Source organism: Rhipicephalus sanguineus, chromosome 3 (assembly GCF_013339695.2).
Source record: "Rhipicephalus sanguineus isolate Rsan-2018 chromosome 3, BIME_Rsan_1.4, whole genome shotgun sequence".
Classification (NCBI taxonomy): Eukaryota; Metazoa; Arthropoda; class Arachnida; order Ixodida; family Ixodidae; genus Rhipicephalus; species Rhipicephalus sanguineus.
This window is the reverse complement of record NC_051178.1, coordinates 192,487,881-192,503,094: the sequence shown is the minus strand read 5'-3', so window position 1 is coordinate 192,503,094 and position 15,214 is coordinate 192,487,881.

The window sequence follows — 15,214 nt, the reverse complement described above, 5'->3', positions numbered from 1 at the left end:
AAATTTTAGTAATCACAATATCGCCAACCAGTTATCTCGGGCACAAAAAATGTAATCAGCATTTCAAACATTTCTGAAGACTATAGGCGATGCGCAAAGCGCCGACGACGCCATCTGCCGCCACGGCTCGGAAGCGCTGACGGGTCCCGGCGAGCAGTGTTCCCGCGAGCGTCTACGCGAGTGCACGGATGGATGTGTTTTCGTCGTAATTTAACGACTCTGTCGGGCTTCAGCGATGTCGAAAAATACCTTCTGCGTTGTCGGCTGCTCAAGCACACACAAAAAATGGCCAGGAACGCACTTCTACAGGTTTCCGGTGCTATTTCATGAGCGAGAGCGACGGCGGCGGTGGACTGCGGCTGTACGACGTAGAAAGTAAGCAATCGCGATTTGTTTACGGCAGTGTTAGAACGATTACCGTGTTTTTATTTCTCCATTTATGTCGCTACGTATTCAGCGAATGCTACGTTTACACTTGGTCGCCTCGCCTGCATTGTAGACGCTACAATGCACACGAGGTTGTTATTAGTAATAAGACGCGATGCCTAGGCTCTCTTGAAAAACGAATGGCGCGAAGCGCAATGCCAGAGAATGTGGGGAAGGTGACGGCTCCTTTACAAAAGCGCCGTGGAATCACACGTGTGCTGGACGAAATCGGCTGCATTCTACCTATTGATGGCACTGGAATGCGATCATCGGTGCAGAATGTTCGCTGTGCGCTTCTGCACCGATGATGACAAGTGTATCGTTTATTTTTTCACAAGTTTATCGTGCTGGTTTCAACGTTTTACCAACGCTGACCCTTCGCGTGGCCGCACCTGTGAAATCTATACGCAGGTGCGACAGCGCTCCCCCAAAATCTACTATATAAACACATGGCACGTAAACGAAGCTACTGTGTCGAGAAAAAAAACGTTGGTTCACGCGTCAAACGCATGCAGGCATTATTGATGGCGACGTTACAACGAAGGCGGTGTACTTACGATGAGCTCCGCTTCGTAGAGAAGCTTGTTGACGCTTGTCTGTGGCAAACACTTGGCGCGTATGGTGACGTACATTGTCGTCCCACACAGCTTCGACATCGGACACATGCCCACTACTATAAAGTGCAGCTCCTTTGCGCACACTATCGCCGCAAAAGTAATTATCTGGGACGCGCACAAGCGGCAAATCGCACGCGCGCAAATGAAGCGTCTGCTACGCGACCCACCAGCCGCTCCCGCGGACGAGAGTGGCAACTGGTTGAGGCGATACGGGCGCGTATCGCCGAAACAAAACGAAAAGATGCTGGCGGTACTGTTGCGCATTGAAGTGCCAGAATACGTAGAAATGAGGGAGGACGTATGCTTCTATGCTTTTCCTTCTAAAACATATGATTAGGAACGGATGCGGCGTTGAATTCCGGCAGACAGGCGAGCACAGTATGTTCTGCTCTTGCTCTCCTGTCTAGGCGTCGGGCTGGTTTCTAAACCGAATTGGGCGTGTCTGCTAGATTTATTCGATAGTGAGAGCCACCAGTGGAAACCGGGGCCAATGAGCAGAATTTAATCGGTGTTTTGTCGTAAATGAAACATACATATTATGCAGCAGGCGGTATATGTAACAATCTTTCATCTGACCACCACCAAGCTCCTTCTGATGCCACCGCGTGCAGTGAATATGATACGATAGGCAGGTAGTCTACATTATTTGCAAACATTTACGTCGCAGAAAGAAAGCTGTCTGTCTACGAGATGCGTACGGGGCACGTTCGCGCCGTAGCCGCTGAACTGTTATGAGAAATACGCACGCGATGGATGCCTCCGTTGAACTTCACTTGTGCTATGAACAAAGCAACGGACTACTCGAAGCTTAGCTTTCTGGAGTCAGCCGATGCGGTAAAGCTTCTTTGTGCATTGGCTGCCGCGGCGAAGTGTCATCGCAATTTATGCCTTGCTAGAAAAGGGTGAAATGTCTTGGATTTTCACTCGCCGTTTAATTCGCCTTACGTACTGTGTTAGTTTTTTCGCTTGCCTGTGTCTACTTAGAATAACCGTGTTTGTTCAACATCGGCAATTGCTGGCGTTTTACGTGCCAAACAAGGTACGATTATGGGGCACGCGCCGTAGTGTGGGAATCAGGATTAATTTTGACCGCTTGGGGTTCTTTAATGTGCACATAAATCTCAGTACGCGGGTGTTGTTTGTATTTCAACCCTATCGAAATGCGACCACCATGGCCGGGAATCTATCCCGCGCCCTCGAGCATAACAGCGCGACACCATACATGCTATGCTAGCACGGTCACGGCCGCTGGATAAAAAAAGCGCACGGGTACGGCCTGCCGCGTGCTCCGAAACCGGCGTGACGGGCCTAGTTTCCCGGAGCACCGCCGCGGCGCCACCGGGCGGGGACGGGTTTCGCGGACGCCCGCGGGATCACATGCGCGGCGCGCTTGCGGCAGTTATGCTTGGGCGCGCGCGTCTTCATGTGATGCCCGAAATCCGCTTCTAAAATTTATCTAGCGTGTACACCTCAGTTAATTACCGATATTTCTTGTTCATTCTTGCAGCGCTTGGGAATTTTTGTTCTTGCCTTGCCAAAGAAGCAACTTCGCGTACCGATCGCTTTTTCGGAGGTAATCACGTGGGCATATTTTTCTGGTATCCTAGAAGACCACAACTGACCAACCTGGAGGCGCTGCACCTTTCTTAATGCATCGAAATTCTTTATTTTGGCTCTGAGTATGTTGATTCAGATTTAATCATTTCATTTCAAAAAAGTGATCTCAGAAACTGCAGCGGCCACTGTTTATTTGACACGAAATAAGATAAACTTCTTCCTTCCTCCAAACATGTTTATAGTACACATACGGTACGGTATCGCACGCAACTGCCATGAAATAATGCTTATCATATGTGCGACCATCTCATAGAAGGAGATTCGAGTCACTTTGAAATTTCAGTGACTACATCTTCAATACTGACAATTGGGCGAGCTGTTACGGATTAAATAATATGAAAACGGTCAGACGGAAAGAGTGATGAAAAGGCTGAAAAACACACGAACACAACTGCTTGCATTCCTGCGCTTTTCAGTAGTCCTGTTTCTTCCCCTTACGCCGTTTCCATGATCGTGTAACGAATTCAACAGTGAACATAAAATCTGGACAAAATGTGAGAAGTTATTTTATTTATTATGAATTCAGGGCTCATCCCTGCCAGCTGCAAACGGCGGCTTGTTGCAAACGTCGTTGAAATCCAGCGGCCGTGACACCACCTTCCCGTTTTCTCTTATCTCTCGTTTTTTTTTTAGTTCCCACCTTTCAGCCCGCGGCACCTTTGTCATCGGTTCCGGTTGTTTCCGAACGCTGTCGCGTTGCGGTGGCGTGCGTTGCCCCGCAATGCCATGTGGTACTGATGTTGGTTGCCGTGAAAAGCATGTGTACTCCTTTTATTCAGAAAGTCAATTGGGTTGTCTGTGGTCATTAGCGGTACGGGTCACAGACTCGAACTTACCTCAGCAAAACACGCGGAGACAGAAAAGTGCATAAAAGCGGCTGGTGGGCGACGACAAGATTTCATTTCAAACAAATATACGTGGCATCCAGCACACACATTGCGAGCGACTCACAGGGACAAAGTTAAGGTGGGTCGCTTTTGACAGCTATACGGTAAAAAACAACAAAAAAAAAGGGGGGGGGGGCGGAGGTAAACACTTTCCTATACTCGTCTCTGTTTTCTTCTTATTTTTTATTATTGTTTTGTTATGCCTCCAGCTTGTGAGCCCAAATTTTGGCTTCCCATGTCTACTTCCAGTCTGTGCAGACCATAAAACCTTTCGTTTTGGTCCTTTGACGTTAGCCGCTGTACAGGCACTGGCGAATATTCGTTGCAGAGGAACGTGATTGTCTTCTGGCAGTCTCCGTCATGTGGTCGTCACTTCTAATGAATATATAATTCCGCAGCCTTTTCAACAAGGTTACGAGGAGTGCGTCACTATATTTGTAGAATCCGCTAGTATCAAGCATCCGAAGCTGAATTACTTTTCGGCACAGTATCATGTATCAGACATCATGAAAAAGATTCAACGTATGTTTTTACATGCACTTCCTGTGTATAAAGAACATGAACGTGTATTGCCAGATGTTTCAAATAAATACCTGTCAAGCATTTTCAGAAAGGTGCTGAAGAAATGTCACGGAAATCAGTATGTTAAAATATAACAAACGATGCATTCATTACACGCACATAAATATAACAACCACTTTTTCACACATTCAGCGCCATATAATGTTGCTACGCGCATTGTGGAATATTCTTTCAGACACAAATCAAAAAGTTAGTCCTGGAAAAAAAAAGTGCCAGGAGCTCGGCACGTACACGGAAACTTAAGTGGCTATTTAACCAGATTACGCGAACGGACTCAACTGAATGCATGATATGTCGTGACTGCGATAGATGAGATGGAAAAAAACCGCTTGGAACAGCTGAGTGAGATGGCTGTTGCGACCATCACCAACTAATTTGCTGCGGCTGCTGCCCCAACGGAGCCGCCGCACCCGTTTCCCCTTCCCCGCCCCGTCGCGCCGCAGCGGCCGCAACTGCAACTAGGGCCAACACGCGCTCTCCCATAGAAAGGCGCCCGACGCGGCAGGCCGTACCGTGCGCTTTTTATCCAGCGGCCGTGGCACGGTGGTTTGCTTCATCAACGTCGGCGTGCACACATACCGCGGGCTCGGCATACATACCACGGCAGCAAAACGTTGACTCAGCTACTCCTTGCCTCTTACTTTTTTTTTTTTACTACAGTAGTGGGCAGCTGGTATCGACACAGCACGTGCTTATCAATGGATGCTTGTGAGCCTGCACTAGCTTGACACAAATCCCAGGACGCAACCAGAAAATGGTGACGACGGAGTCGCCACCACGGCACAGCACTTTCTCTTCGACGCCGTATGCACAGACGTAGTCTGCTTCGCAGGGCTTCTCCCCGTTTTCCAGTGCTTTCCTGGGAAAGTAGCCTTCAGACAAAGTTATTTTTTTCAAAACCATAGGGCAGTACTACTGGCGCAGTGGCTGCTCGAGCTGTTCGCGCTAAAATAAAGCACGGGAACGGCGCACGCGCGTGCGCTCACCGCGGTACAGTGCGGCCGATCGTCTGAGCGCGCGCGCGGCATGGCCTCCGAGATTAGCCGGCGGCGCGGAGGCCATGCGAGCGGCTGAGTTATGTCGCGACTCCCCGCCAGGCGCCCTTTTTCGGCGCGCCACCTATCCAGCGCTGGTCTCCCATAGGCGCTGCGCATCGAGGATAGTGCTTTAAACCGTCGTCATGTGGCGAATTCTCCTTCAACTGGTTTGCCCTTAAAAGGGTTTTGCAACACTTTTCCATGTTATTATCGAATGGTTTCATTAATGGGGCCCTGCAGCACTTTTCCAAGTAGCCATAGAATGGCTTCACTGAAGGAACGCATTGCCGCACGAATCGAACTCCGCAAGAGTTTTTAGAATCCGTCCAGTACTAGCGGAGTTAAAAAAAGTCACAGTTTCGCCGTAACGGCGAAGCAATGAATGCGATAGCAATATATTATAATGTAATGCGAAGAACGGAAAGCAGCTCGAAATTGCCAGCGCGTCGCTCGAGCTCAAAGGACGCACGAAAAGAACGCACACAGGACGAGCGCGAACTATCATGCGTCACAGCTCGACACTGGAAGCGCACTGCTCAAACATAAAGCAGGACGCACGAAACGAATGAACAGGTACACACAGGACGAGCGCGAACTAACTGTCCCAGTTGTTACTTATTTCTGTTTGAACAGCGCGCTCCTTTCGCAAGCGCGGCCGCTGCAGCGAGCGAAGCAACCTTCGTATGCTCTGTGACTTCAGCGCGGACATCGCAGGGAAAGCACAAGACATACAACCCCTTTAATTGATCTTATTGCCTTACGAATCGACTGCCGCAACGATTTTTTAAATCTGTCAAGTACGAGCCGAGTTAGATTTGTCGCGTTGTAGGCGCTTCCCATCGTTCCGACGAGCGCGCTGCAAGCTACAGGGGGGGATGGCACAGGGGAAAGAAGAATTATCACGTTATGTCATGTCCTTGAGCACTTCTTTTTTTCCTGGGAACACGCGGCTTACTTTCAGTGTGGCCCCGCCACGGTAGTCTACTGGTTATGGCGCTCGACTGCTGACCCGAAGGTCGTGGGATCGAATCCTGGGCTCGGCGGCCGCATTTTCGCTGGGGGCGAAAATGTTTGAGGCCCGTGTACTTGGATTTAGGTGCTCGTTAAAGAAACCCGGGTGGTCGAAATTTCCGGAGCCCTCCACTACGGCGTCCCTCATAATCATATCGTGGTTTTGGAACGTTAAATCCCACATATTGTTATTACTTTCAGTGTGATCCCGCGGCGGCTGCGGTAAATGCAGTTACGATGCTCAAATCAGCCGATGGCCTTGAACTTGAGGATTATGCTGCGGTAATTTGGGTTTATGGCATCGTTTCTCCCGAGAAGAGCGAGCGGACTTCTAGCTGACTGAGAATTAATGGTAAATTCCAGGCCACGTGCAGCGCTATTATGAGGAGCCTCGACTACCGATGGGCAGCGTTTTCTGACAATGCTCAAAAAGTGTTGCACGGTAATAGGTAATTGAAACAGGCACGAGATATGCATTCCGATATTCCACCGTTCTTGAGGTTGTCTCCTTTCCGTTAAAGGGACACTAAAGCCACCTCGATGTTTCCGCACCAGTCGCCGTGACTTCATAGGTCTTGATGGCGTCCGCTAGGGCCTATACGTATCACCGAATCGGTTAAAAGGACCGACAACCGCTCAGAACGCGAATTGAGATAACCCCACTAATAGAAGGATTGTTTATTGTATTGTCTAAAACGAACCTTGTTTTTTTTTTCATTAAACGCGGATTTACATTTTTATTTCGTCATTCAAAATTACTTTTGGCACTTCTGGCGGCAAAAATGTGAACGTGCACATGTACCTATCACGTGAGTGGTGCACGCTATTATTCGTTGAAATACAGCACACTTTTTATTAAATAATATTTTCCAGCGTAAAACTTGCAGATATGCATTCGTTTGCACTGAGCAGATAAGTGGCGCCAACTAGAATGAAGCGTGAACCTTTTTTAGCTTAGAGTTACTGTATATGCTACCTTTAGGTAGCAGAGTTGCGCCTCTGACAGAACTCGCCGCTCGCGCCACCATTCGCCCAGCGCGCTCACGTGCGCAAAAAGCATCCGTTTTAGGGAAAGCCAACTTCACGGCCGCGCGGGTGCTGGCGATCGCCGCGCCACCACCGCTGTATCAAGCCAAATCAAGCCGTCCGGCGAAGCGCAAGCATGAGCGCAAGACGGTCCAGCTGAGTTCGGATTGTTTGTCGTTGTTGTAGTGGTGTCTTCTGCTGTCCGTTTTTGCGAACGCCTGCGCGGCGCAGCGCCCTGACTCAGCGTTGCGAAGTTGCGACAATGATAGGATGCTGCGCTCCTCACTGTACGAACCGACAAGAGCACGGAAAGGCCTTCTTCTCGATTCCATGTGGCAAGTCTGTCTCCGTCGTCCGTCTCAAGTGGCTGCTGCACATGAGACGTCAGAAGCCGGCGATAACGAACAGGATATATATCGCTTCTCTCTCACTGGTCAAAGGTTGATTAAAAATCGAACGGGACAAAACGGTAAAAATATGCGCGAGTGACTGTGTGAAGGAGGCGATGTGTGTGAATATGAACCTTACAGGTCTATCAAAACAGCATGATTCATTCCGAGCACTGCGCGGCATTAAAGTTTGAAGCATGACCGAGTGTTTATTATATGCCACATCTACCTAGACGTACGCGAAATTCTCGTTAACTTGCGCTATTCGTAAAACACAGTGATAATTTTAGCACTTGTTTTCTCGAGCTATTCACTTAATCTTTTGAAGCGCTGCATCAAAAACTACGTGAAACGAATAATTAGGCTGAATTTAATTGGTCCAGAATCGTGACCGTCGCACTCTTTCTAATTGCCATTTAAAACAAAAGTATTACTTGCGATAGTGTTCCATCTCCACCTGTTCCATCTCAAATTATTGTTTCTCCGAGCTTTCCATTCTTTTTTTTTTCTTCGAATCGAAAGTCATTGCGCCAGCGACGCGTTATGAACGAACGAGAAGGTGCACGGAGCCGCTGGGCCGAGAGGACAGCAGCAACAACAGCAGCCGCGTCAGCTCCTACATTCCAGAGGGGTGGCTTTCCTGCTTAGCGTGGATGCCACGGCGGGCAAGATGGCGGACCTATGCGCAACTCTGCATATACAGTAACTCTATTTTAGCTGAGAGCCTAGCGGCACCTGCCGACGGGTTGGAAAAGTACTAAGAGTACCTCGTGGCCTCCGAGATTACCTCCGGCGACGTGTTACCAGAACTAATCGTGGAGGCCATGAGCGCGTAGTTCACGAGGCGGTAAAGAGATCTCACGTGACGACGAACGTTCGGAAAACTTGTTCTACCTGCTTTTTATATTCCAAAACGGTCGAAAATGGCAGTGTGAAGGTGGTTAACCACAGTTTCACCCACTCCTGTGAAATCAAAACCTTGAGCTTAATGCGAGGAGCGCTATCGGCATCGCTATCGCTTCACAGCACTGCTGGATGACATCTATGTACAGTTCTGGCAGAGGGTACTAGTTCAGGGGCTTTTCAGATCGAAAAATACTGCTAATAAAATACACGCGCTTTTGGGATTAACCGCTGCAGCTGCAGACACTACGAAGGGTGAGCTTTCTACTGCGCCGTAAAAAACTGGGTCAAGAAAAATCGGTTTTCGGTCCCTTTAATACATTGTCTAGATGGTCTAGATTAAGCACATTGTCTTCTGAGGGACCCAAAGGCTTAATGTACCAAGTTTCAGGAAGTTTCGTTGATCGTATATGCGGCCAAAGTACGAAAAAACGCTTCAAAATTCATGACGACACCATGGTAGATTTCAGCGGGGCACTTGAAAGTGGAACTTTTGGCATTGATTTTCTCGTCTATTAATAAACCTACGGCGATGAAATTAACGACGCTACAGTCTTCGGAATGTAATTTATCAGTCTAAGCTAATTTATTGCTTCACTTTAGTGTCCCTTCAAAGGGACACTAAGTTGGTTAAGACTATTCACCATAGTAGGTAACTTAAAATATTTACTTACTTAGATTTACTTAAAAGAAAATGTGGGACAACGGTAGAACATCGAAGTGGGTCTTCACACTTAGGCCATGTTGGCTCATTAAATTTTCTTTAACCCAAATATCTGGCTCCCCTAGAACACGGTGCACTTTTACCGATAAAAAATTACGTAATACCTAGCAAATGTCATCAATATTTGACGTCACGAATTAGTGCGCGAACCGAGAGGCGGGTGTCACCACCCGTACTTTCTTGCGCGTCTTCTCACGGCACTAATGGTGCTTTCTGTGTCGTGAAACGGTAACTGGTAAACATCCAGACACAAATGCATCTCGGACTCGAAGCCCACCACTCCGTTTCCAAATGTAAGTTCATCACATACTTCCACAGCCTCTGCTTCTCGTGTCTGTGGCAAACTCGAAGCACCTCTTGCCTGGTAACTCCTAAACGACCTTCGTTTCATTGTAGCAGCAATTCTCTGTCCTTTTGCTACTGTGAGTCTGTTTCATTTCACCCTAAATGGAAGTCCTACGTACGGCTACAGTGTATTACAACGTCACAGCCCTGTCCGCAGGTATCAGATAGCTTGTCAGCGAGTAACGTAACATCGTCAGAAGAAAAACCTAGGAGTAGCTGCTCTGTCAAGGGGCCGGCCTGTCCGTATGATATGTTAGGACCAATATTGCCTTTCTCCAGAGCTATTTCCATTTTATCATGTACATCAGTGGCGTAGCCAGGGGGGGGGGGGGCACACCGGGTTCGTGCCCTCTCCCCCTTCCGATTCTTTTTTTTCTTTTTTGCCATGGCATACAGAGCACAAAATGACACTCGACCACACCCTGCCTGGCCCCCACTACAGATAAGGAGGTAACCCCCCGAAAAAAAATTCCTGCCTACGCCCCTGATGTACATACGTACATCATGAATAACACAGCCAGGACCAACGTTTCTAGAACCAGAGACCTTGGCTGGCAAAATGTGCAAGAGCGTTGCCTATGCCAGCTTCTTCCTGCCGCCGCGGTGGGGCGCCAGTTACCCAAGATTTTGAGCGGGCATATTGAAGTGACGCCAAAACTTAAATTTTATAGAGCTGGTATTAATCATGCGTTACGTTGGAGCATTTATATTACTTAATTCCTTAATTAATGTGCGAAAGTTGTTAAAGAATGCACCATGCTCGCACATATACGCCGGCCAAAGCTGCGCGATTCGTATCGACTGTTTCCCTGCCTTACACCTGAGCGCTGAGGGGAAGTCCACTTGCAAAATACTCTCCAGAGGTCGAGGGCTGACTTCATTTACCTGGAGTGATGACTATAACGCATGCGACGAACAGCTTTTGGTTGTGTTCGTGGCACGTTTCTTCATCCCACAGAAGATCGCGCCATCAACGGCTGTGGAAACTGCTAACTGCAGTATGCCGCTGACGAAGCGGTCTCGGTGCACATTTGTGAGTGCGTGCACTGCGGTCTGTCTTCACCGCTGCGCCTCTGAGAATTCGGAGAGTACTTTTGCACCGTTTATCGCTCAAGTACCGCGCAGTACATGTAGACATTTCTGACCAAGTTAAAGGCATAAATGCCGTGTTTTCCACAAACTAAGTCTGTTTCTTTTTTTTTTTAACGTAATAATTTTCGTGGTACTGAAATCGGTAGTCCGCACATCCATCAAAATGTTAAGTGAAAAGAGGCAGGCGAGAGGTTATCTGCGAGCGTACTTCAATACCCAAGTGCTTGGTTCGCCGGTTCGCCGCCTCGCCATATTGGTACTGGTTCGTAGCAATATTGTAGCGGTAAGATTAGGAGATCTGCCTAGATTTGAGGTTTCTGTCAGACAAATCAAGGTATAAATGATAATGCAGCTTGAAGGAACACTCATTTGCAGGACTTCGCAAGGCGTAGAAATAATCAGTGTCACTTCGTAATGAGCTATCACTTGAACAATATTGCGGTGTCATCACTCTGCTGTGTCCTCAAATTGTTGTTTTCGTGCTACTAGCGGGTGGTTTGGGATGATGTCAGACCATGAGATTTGAATGAGGACGACAGAGACTCCCGAGCCCAGCCGGACAATCGACCATCAGTCGTTAAACAGCGATTTTCGTTTGATGCATCATGTCTGCATTTTGTGGAGTCTCTGCATTTTCTCCATGGGGTGTGAAAGTAGCCGCGCTCGTGGAGCACACGGAGACAGTAGACGCCGTAGTGCAGCAACGAACTCGTGTACATTTATTAAACGCTTTTACAACGACGAGTTCGCCAGCCGAATCTAATAACTAACTAGTAACGCGCTAAATCACCAGATACATATAATGCCACTATAATTACACACAGACAACATAACACATACAATGTGCGAATGCAGCGTCGCCGACGTCCGATTCATCACGACGGCCCGTGGGCCCGACCTGCGGAATCGTACCCACGGACCCCGCCGAGAGCTGTCCGTCTACGCACGCTGCCAACCCCCCCCCCCCCCCCCAAAAAAAAAAAAAAAACCCTCCGTGCTGTTGCCTGTGCGCCGGGCCACGGCAGGGCGAGCGCGCGCGTGCGGTCTAGCCCGGCCGTGGCCGGGCTAACCTCTTTCCCGTCAGGCGACGCTGCTGTCGCCACAACACTAACCTTACACCATTAGAGTCACACCATGCGATCATAGCGCCACCTCTCGCTCGGCGGCGAAACTATAACCACGCTAACTACGACTTCCGCCGGACGGACGCGCATGCGCCATGAGGCGAAAACGGCTCTACAGGGGGTGATAGCGCCTCCACATTTTACATTCGACTCATTTGTTGTGTCCACTGAGCTGTTGTGTATATAGGTGTTGGCGATGTGTTCTCTATGCTCACCGTATAGGAAATAGAGCATAGAATAAACGTTTTTTAGAGAGCAAGCGAAGTTAATTCTTCTCCTAGTGCAGGCCATCTAAGCAACAACAACAAAATAATAATAATACTTTGCATATTACAATTTTATGTGATCAACGTAGTAGTTTTTTTTTTAGAGATTATATTTCATGTTACGTCCTCAATTGTAGCCTGTTCTTGAAATTTCTCTTTGAAAGTACAGTTGTGCATAGCTTGTTTATAAATTACGTGTTATAGAAGCTATTGGTGTTCAATAGAAAGGCGTCACTAAAGCCATAAAAACAAGAAGTTGATAATATCTTCCATCAATGCCTTACAAACACCCCTGGGTGCAACAGGGTGGCTACTTGGGCTGGTTGATACTGCATTCTAAAAGGAAAATACGCTCTATGTGCGCAAAACGTTTCAGAAAAGAAGACAGAAAGGACAGAGCGCACTCCTTTCTGCCTTCTTTTCTGAAACGTTTTGCGCACATAGAGCGTATTTTCCTTTTAGAACCCCTGGGTGGTTGCATGCCAATCCCCCACCCCGGGGGATTGGCCAAGAAACGAATGAAATAAAATATCGGTCACGTGTACACTGTCTTTCTAGAGAGAAATTTCGGAATAATCAAAATAAATTTATAATGTGAATTTACGAATTTAGCAGCAAACTTGTCCTGATTCAATCGAAAGAATTCTAACAACAGATCAGACGTCTTTGTGACAGTGTCCTAACGAGGAGGTATATACCATGAAAGACAGAATATTTGAAATGTACAGGTCCACTTCAATTGGATGAAGTGATCCTTTCAAGGCCTCTTTTCATCGTCTCTCACGGGTTTGCTGCGCGTTGCTGAGGTCTCTAGGTTTACTCGTAAATTAGTGCAGCCTGCACTAATGGCTCAAGGCTAGAGAAACAGCGGAGCTCATCGGCACCCGGCCAGCTGGCGCATTTTGGGCTAGGCTAAGCTCAACCAAGCATTATCTTGAATTTATTGGCTATTGATCGATTATCGATTAGCTAACGATTGGCCATTACAAGGTACTGGCCATGCATTTTGAGCTAGGCCAATAATTCTACAAAATGCTTGGTTGAGCTCACTCGGCTGAGCTCAACCAAGCATTTTGTAGAATTTATTGGCTATTGATCGATTATCGATTAGCGATCGATTGGCCATTACAAGGTATTGGTCATTCATTTTGGGCTAGGCTATCAACCAAGCATTTTTTAGAATTTATTGGTTATCGGTCGTTTATCGATCAGCTATCGTCTGGCTATTTACATGGTATCGATTGCTAGACTAAGCTTAGTCTCAGTCATTTTCAGCTAGACAGAATTAGCCAGGCTTAACTAATCTTGACTTATACTAAGGCTATATGCAGACAGGCCGAGTTTTTGCGAACGCCGCAAAGACAAACGGCGAGCTTAAACACCCCCGCTGTTAAATATCGCGCGAGCATTACGATAACGATAGCGGTAGAGAACATACATGCCTGCGATTTGACGTCACCTGTTTACGCAGAGTCATTAACCTTAACGCGATAGCGTTAAAGAGTTCATTTCGCATAAATTTCGGTGGCGGCATCGTTGGTTGGGAGCGAAAAATAGCCGTTGTCCGTGAGCGAAAATTCGAGATAGATGCAAATAAATCAATAAATAAATAATAAAAAAGCCTTCGGCTCGAGTTGGAATCGCACCCAGAGGCCTTCTGCGTTGCAAGCAGCTATTCCCACAGAGCCATGCCAGTGCTTTAAACTGCTTTGGGAGGAGTAAACGCATGTAATATCGCGTGGCAGAAGCATAGAATCGCACCGGGCGTCAAAACATGTGAATGACGCAATGAGTGGGCGATTTAAAGCTGCCTGCTCATTACAAAGCGCTCAGTCATAATTAATCATCATTATCAACAGCCGCATAAACAAAGTGCACAGCTGCGCAGTTGCCAATTCGCAAAAGGAAGAATTATGGCGTATAGCGGGCACCTCGCAAGTGACTTGCAGAGGTGTTCTAGGATAGTTCTAAATGAACAATGTTATGCGCACAGATGTTCCTTTCCTGGCGGCGTGCATGGTTGAGGTGTCCTCGAAGCGAAGCTAGGCTAGCGATTGGGACTGTGATTCGCACGGGGCCCGATGGCGCTATCGCGTTCTACTCTTGGAAGGCGAAACTCCAGCGTCCTCGCAAGTTTTTTGTTCGCAAGTGACAGCTTTACGCGAGCACGATGTCGCGTGTTGAACGGCTGGACAGTCACGTGTTGCCAGTCCACGCAGCGCGTGGCATCAGAGAAGAGGAAGTTCAATATCATGCGATGTCAATTCTGCGGAGACTTGGAAAATATTGCACATTTCTTTTTGTCATGCCGCAGATATTCAATTATTAGATCACGACTGCTCATTACTCCGCTGTTAAAAATAGGCTTAAACTTAACTGAAGAAATTGTACTAAGCATCGGAGCCTCAGGGTTGGGATACTGCCATAGGGATGCCTTCAATGCCGTGTGTAATTTCATGCAAACCACTAAACGTGTACCATTTTAATCTTCCTTCAAAAACGCTCTTTATTAAAATGCGGTTCAATATATCTAATCTCACCAAATTGTTCTGATCAGGTTAATACGGCTGTCTGAAATACGAGCTCAATAGCATAATTTTTGAAGTCTTAATTTGATGTCTTATTTATTATTACCATTTCTGCTCTTAATTTTTTTAATCATTTCACATTCTTCGAATAAGATTTTAAACTTCAACTACATATTCTTGGCCCATCCCCCAGAGTGGGTACGTGCCATAGAACAGAAGGCAAAACAAAACAAAGCATGGTGATGGCCAGCCCTGCAGCCCCAAACACAGCAATGATGGTTAGCCAAGGAATGTCGCAGGTGCGCGACCATTTTTCGGCAACTCGACGCAACTCATCGACAAAGAAGCAACAGAGGCATCTTGCCGCCCCCGAGCGATCCGAGTCCCGGCGAAACCGTTTCCTGGTGCTGGTTCTGTCTTCCTGTCTCGTTTCCTCCGTTGCTGCTTTGGGCCTGTTGCTGGCGCCGCTCATCGCGCGCAGCTACTTCTACCTCGAGTCGCATTCAGACGCTAACGCCGACGCGGGCGACGTGCGCGAAGCCTCTCCGTTTGTCTTGGACGCACCGCGCCTCGACCAGCGCTACTACCGACAGCACCGAGACAACGCCACACCTACGCGAGCAGCAACGGGACATCTTTC